Raw genomic sequence first — 7,443 nt, 5'->3', positions numbered from 1 at the left:
AGCCTTTTAGAATAAAAACGTTGCTGGCTATAGTCTGAATCCCGTAAGCTTGATAGATCGAGACATGTGTTGAGCTTTAATGAATCTTGACAGATCAAGCTTCTATCGAAAAAGTATCGAAACCTGTAGATTGCACTTTTCTTGAGCAGTTCTTGAGAAATCTTCATGTTTTCAATTTAACCACTTATGATGATCATCTTGAACCTTCTTAGATTTATCCAAATACAAATAAAATACATTTTGTCAAAGGATATGCCAATTACATAAAAATATGTCCTTAACACTAACTAACTAGGGATTACAACAATTATTTTATATTCCTAATATTTTCCTCCCCTTGAAAACATCTTGCCCGCAAGGTGTTGTTGTAGTTGACATCTTCACGAGGGGAGACCAGCCACTAAACCAATACTCCAAGGTATTCTCAGCTTCGAACACACCGACTACAAAACAATTAATCAAAGCCCATAAATTAAGCATAGCGATCTCATTTTTAACCGGATCAACAAAAGGACACTTCCAGTGGAACCTTGACTCTTGAATTTTTGGACAATCAAACCCTTGCACCATGGAGCTTAATGGATTGTTATTTACATCTAGCACGCAAGAATCTATGCTATGAATATAAGGGTTGGCAACTTACTTCAGTAGTACAACAACCAATAGGAGTATAGAAATATACTGTCGAATAGCCCTCGATGTAATCTTGAGAATCTGGCCGCCAAAGTAACTCCAAGGCATCAATTTCAAAGACAGGCATCAACTGCACTTCACTGATACCAGGCTCTAGAACATGTATTTTCTCAATCATACCAAGGTGGCTCCCACTTATCTTTGGATCCAACTCACTAGATTCATCATTTGACAATAGTAGCAAAATATGGGAACCAAAACAGAGTACATCTCCAATAATCTTGAAATAGTTCATGTGTAGATAATAGGAGATCACATTACTAGAATTTATCGCACTACTACCTCCAAGAAAACATTCTTGAGTAATTAGGACACCATCTACTGATATGAAGTCTTGGGAAGGAAAATTGTAGGTGTCAGTTTCCATGAATGTAACCAAAGAACCTTCTTGGAACAACTTGGGCTTGCCACCAAGAAGTAACCTTAAAGAAGCTTGGTGGTACCCACGTACGATAGAAACTTGGCCACTATAAACGTGTCCAAGATAGCCACGCATGATATAAATTTGGCCATCAAAGCAATCGTAGCCAAGATCAACTTCAACTCCTTTGCATGAAGCTAAGGAAATGAGAAGTTTTCGTTGTAGAATTTAGAGACCTTCTTTTGATGTTCCACACCCAAGCTTTGCACAACAAGGCTCGGTTTCCTGCCCAGTATTCTTTGGTCTTAAACTGGACATGCAATTATAGTCTCATGCTTGGATACACTAAGTGGAGGCTGCGAGCCTGCGATGGAACAATAAAGGATGAGCATGATTGCACTTAACCTTCATGGGTAATGCACAAATGAACATCATCATCCACTTTTACACATAAATCAATGTCTCAGCTTACAACAATATCAGTGGATTCTTGTAACTTGATTTATTCTTGGAGTTCGTTCCACTGAATCAAGAGATTGTAATTCCTCTTCCGTCATGTTTTCAAGATCCTCTTGCAATCTTGAGAGTTCTTCTTTAATGGCCATGTTAGATTCAACCAAGGCCTTGATTCTCTTTGAAACTTCATTCACCATTTGTTGTAAGTCCTTCAAGATTTCTTGTCGGTCATATTCACTTGTCTCGAGATCGACAGCTTTGATATCAAATGTTAGGAACTTAGTGGTTTCTAATGGAATTGGATAGGAATTATAAGAGGATTGATAGGAATTGTAGGGAAATTGACTTAATTCGAGGTAGTCACCCTTCATAGAGAAAGAAGGAGATTAAGAGAGAGAGAGAGAGAGATGCACTAATGCACTAAGAAATTGGTTTATACTTCTATTGATATCTAATATTGAATTACAATTATGTATTTATAGGAGATTAGTTCTAATCTTATTGGCCCACATAGATTAAGATAATTGGCTAGTTAATTCAACATGTGCTCTATGAATTAAACTGTGTGTTAAATGAGCTACATGTGCTCAAATCCTAACTAACTTATCATAATCTCAACTAACTAATTAGGGATTACAACAATTATTTCATATTCCTAACATGGGATAAGGTTGGATGAGGTTGAATTCTATTTAGAGATCCTATGCATAATTTCAAGATTTTTTTTTTTTTTTTTTTAAAAAAAAATTTAAAAGTTTAACCTTTGTTATAGATCTCTCTTTTTACTAAATAGGATTTTTTTTTTATAAGATCACTAGTATTATGTAGTATTCACGAGTATAAGTTTAAAATCTTTATTTTCTGGGAGGGGGGGGGGGGGGGAATAATAAAAAAAAAAAAAAAAAAAAAAAAAAAAAAAAAAAAAAAAAGACAAATGAATATGTTTCTAAAAAAACAAATAATATGGAAATATAAAATAGAACTATAGATTCCAATGATGAAGGAAATTATTTTTTCTTGCCAAATTTATTTTTGATAGTCCAAGTACGAATTAAAAAAATAACAATGGATATAGAAATATGTTCTTTCATAAAATTAAATATTTTCTAATGTCAAAATTTTCTTAGACAGTTTGGGAAGTCCAAGTTAAAGAAAAAATTACTCATAACTAACATGAAAAAAAAAAATTGTGGCATAAAATATAACTATATACCCACTTAAATCTTCTCAAATCATCCTTAGTTTGCTAAATGGGAGACGATGGATATATAATTGCGAGAGATCGCCTTTGTAGGGATAAGGGGCCCAAGAGTATATATTGGGCCGTGGGCCTTGTCGAGGACGCTTAGTGGTCCAAGGACAGATAAATAGTAACAAAGACGTAAGACTCAGAACTCTACGAGTAGGCTACGACTAAGAAAGCTAGGAGAAGTAGGCCGAGGAGGATTGTCTCCTCTGTTAAGCAAAGCAGAGGTCAGAAGGTGTGTTTTGCCATCCAGAGTAACATTCCAGGAAACTCTATTGATAAGGATATGCATCATGAACGTACAAGGCAAGTGGAAGCTGTGAAATATCTAAGAGAAAGATGCTACAATTGCATTGAATGCTCTGTAGCTAACTCTCTAGCTGCATTAATGAGAAAATGATCCCTAAACAGTACTTTTCAGCCTTACAGCTATTCTCAAAAACTTCAGGAAGGTGCTGATGAGACAAAGATCAACACTAGTAATCTAATATACACGTGGAGGGTGGAGATGCAAGGGAGAAGATAATATATAATAGAAAGAAGACCTAGATAGAGGGGGATCGAAGAAAAAAGAGAAAAACATTGTAGCAACTAGAAATGTACTTGTAATCAAATTTAAAATAAATATATAAAAGAATTGATCTCCTCGGATTATGTCGAGAACGATTTTCTTTAGATTAAACCAATCTATCTTTACTTTCTTGCCATCTGGATCCATTATGCTTGTGACAACTCATTAGAGCCTAGTTTTCTAACTCACTCTCTACAAATTCATTGTATTGGGCTTTTTGGGCCTAAATCCATCTATCCCTTGAGCTTGGGAGCCAAATTGCATCCTTACAGCCTTCATGTTGATTAACAATTAAAATCTTCTTTTTAGATTTTATTTAACTTGGCTCATATGTAAAAATTAAATATAAACTTATATTACGTAATGAATTTCATGAAATAGACACCACAAGTTTTTGTAATTATTATCAATGAAAACTAATAACACTCATTATATTTCTTAAGAAATTCACATTAAAAAAAAAAATGTAGTAGTTATTTAAGGACTAATAATTACAAATATATAAATAAAATAAAAACCCATGCGAAGCATGGGTTAACAACTAGTGGGTCTAAAAGTATTAGAAGTTTAGCCCAAGCGTTTATATAACTCAATAGATTGTTAGAGATATCAACTTAATGTCCCAATTCTTACCCAAAAAAAAAAAAAAAACATAATGTCCAAAATAAAAATGAGGATATCCCTTTCATTTCATTATAGGGGATTATGTTGAATCCTATTAAAAATTTATTCAAAGAGACTGTCATTCTAAATTTCCATTAATTACTCTCGTTTATACAACAAAATAGTTTGTAAGAGACATCAAATTAATGTCAAACACCAATTCAATTAATTTGACAATGAATGAATATATATCATATATGAGGGTGTTATCATCCTACTTTAGTGAGATTCTTTATAAGTAGTTAACTTGTGAGAGAAGTGACCTCACTTGTTTTAACTTAGAGTCCTACTTCTTTACAAGTCATTGAAACTGAAAATTCATAAAGTATGGAAATAGTATTGCACTCATCACTTCCTTAAATCTTCTTGTTGCCTCAAACATAAATCCTTCAAATTCTCGACCTACAAACTAATCCCCATAAAACAAACAATCATATCATATCTACACCATCTAAACATGTGTTAGAACCTTATTTCTTATCACGATAAGTATAAGGATATTTGTATACATTTAATTTTGAAATTTTAAAACTTTATTTTTGGACAATTTTTAAAATGTAAATATATAGTTTTTTTTTTTTTTTTTTTTTTTTTTTTTTCTTGCTGGATAAGCAACATCATTTTCAAGTATATACCATCTCACAAAATATATATATATATATATATATATATATTTGGAACAAAATACTCGATTTCTCATCAATATATTTAAGTTAAATTTTTTATGGAATCAAAACTGCAAACCCTTCATAAAACAAACATAAATGTATAAACATGTCTTTATGTATATCCATTATATGACACAGGTTCTAACATATGGTTGGATGATTTAGTATAGATATGATTGTTTGTTTAATAAGTTGATGGATTTGTATTTGAAGCAAAGGGAAGATATTATGGCATTCAAAAGTGTGATTCGTATTCTCCAAAGGTAGGTCAATTCTCTCACAGGTTAACTATAATGCCTTATAAAGAATCTAATTGAGGTAGGTTAATACCAAAATCATCAAATATGCATGCATTGTCAAATTAATTGGCTTGGTGGCATTAATTCGATGTCTTTAACAAACTATTGGTCTGTATAAACTAGAATAATCAATTGAAATTTAAAGTTTCAATTAATATAATTTACTAAATTTCAATAAACACTAAATTTTAAGTCACACTGATTCGGTATATACTTCAATTGAATAGATAAAGTAGGCTAGAGTGTTATGTTGATCTCAATCTTCGTGCTAAATTTATAGGATTCCGGATATCCTGAAATTTTTTATGAAAGCTAGAATCGAAAGAAGTATCCACCCTTTATCGTATTGAGGATTACGTCAAATCCTACTAAAAATGCAATCAAAATAATTCACCTCAATATAATATAAATTTCCATTGATTTCTCTAGTTTATACAACTCAATAGTTTGTTAGAGATATCAAATTAATGTCAGCCCAATCCAATTACTTTGTGTTGGGGTTTATTCCTTAAAATCCAATTTATTGGCATGTCATAAATAATTAAATTGTTTAATTATATGAGACTATTTATAAGTGAACTAATGAGACATTATCATAGTCTTTAAGATGTAGTGTACGTGATTTATGTGATTTAGTCACAGAAAATATAAATCTCAAGTTCTTTATAAATTTAAAACATAGTTCATAGTCGGTGATGAAATTGGGCATTTTATCTGCGAAAATTATAACACATTATCTAAGATGGTTTGTTTTGATCATAGAAGTGGAGACTTCGAGTTGATGTAATGATGTGTCTTAAGTGTTAAGACATATTAAATTGGACTGTTGTGAAATTAATTATTCAATTAACAACTGTCACCTAAATGATTAATTTCACGACTTCTAATTTCATAGATTCTCAATCCTTAGAGGATAGTGAACCCGAACATGAAATGCAGGTTACTTTGATATATCAGGAGTGAGATCTAATATTGACGATCAAAACCTTAGTATGTTGGGTAACCACACGTAGTTTTGAGGGAACACATATTCTCAATATGGAATCTATAATATCTTTTTATAGAGACACAAAATATCCCCTTAAAATAAGTTTAATGGGAATTGGTTATTCAAGGTGCCCACTTTAGTAAGGAGTTACTAAAGTTTATATTTACTGAAATCGGATTTCAATAAATATGAATAACTAAATATTAAACTGGGTACTCAAGGATAAAATAGTTGTTTACAAAGTGATAGTTCATTATGATTTTGTTCATTATGGATATTTCATGGAGGGGTCAAATGATATCATTAGAGTCTTGGGATATAATTTATTAGTAAAACCTAGAGTGCAATTATATTTATATAGTGGTATTAAATATAATTAATTGTAATTTTGAATTTGTCAAGAGTTGATAGATAAGCTCAAGGCCCATTGGAGCTAAAATCTTATTTGTTCCCTCTGGTCCCATCTCAAGCTACAAACTAAAGCCCAATTGGATAGGCCCAAAAGGCTAACCCAATTAGATAATCAGTTTTTATTTAATAAGATTTATTAAATAAAGTAACTATCAAGGTAGTTTGAACGTATGTATGATGAAAAGAAAAGAAAACAGTTTTTCTCTGCAATGAGAAGAAGAAGAACTTTCTTTAAGAATCAACGTACATAAAGACTGATTGAAAGACCACTTTTCTTAGGCACTATGTGGAATTGGGATGTTGATTAGAGGTATTCTCAAGTCTTATTTTTGAATTTCACAGCATCAAGATACACTTTCTATTCTTTGTTCTAGAATTCAAGGTTACATATTATCTCTCGTGAATGAAGTAGATTCGTATTTGTTGTTTCCGCTATATGTTTTGTATGAGATGCAAAACAAAATTTTCCAACACTTTGACCATGAATGAAAATCTATGATGGTGTTATCAACCTACCTTAATGAGATTTTTTTGAAAGGAATTCTAGTTAACTTGTGTTAGAACTGACCTAATTTATTTTAACTCTGAGTCCTACATCTTTAAAAGTCATTGAATTGGAAATTCATAATATATGGGAATAGTATCGCACTCTTCACTGCCTTAAATCTTCTTCTTGTTTCAAACATAAATCCTTCACATTCTAAACCTATAAATCCCATAAAAACATACAATCATATCATATCTACTAGAACTAAACATGCGTTAGAACCTTTTTTTCCTATAGCGATATGTATAAAAATATGTTTATAAATTTAATTTTGAAATATTAAAGCATTATTGTTGGCTAATTCTTAACATGTGTGTGTATGTATATATCTACATAATTTTTGCAAAAGTGAAATAAAGTTTTGCAGTATAATTTTGATTCACTAAAACAATTAATCTATATGTCTTTATGAGAAACCAAGTATTTTATTTAAAAAAAATTTATTCAAAATATTGATTCTTAATTAATTTTTGTATTTTGTTCCTTGTATGCTTATCAATTTAATTGATTCTTTCTTGTATTTCGTTTTAATTTATTGAT

This window comes from Quercus suber, unplaced genomic scaffold (genome assembly GCF_002906115.3).
Source record: "Quercus suber isolate HL8 unplaced genomic scaffold, Cork oak 2.0 scaffold_324, whole genome shotgun sequence".
NCBI classification, from domain to species: domain Eukaryota; kingdom Viridiplantae; phylum Streptophyta; class Magnoliopsida; order Fagales; family Fagaceae; genus Quercus; species Quercus suber.
This window is presented reverse-complemented; position numbering follows the sequence as displayed.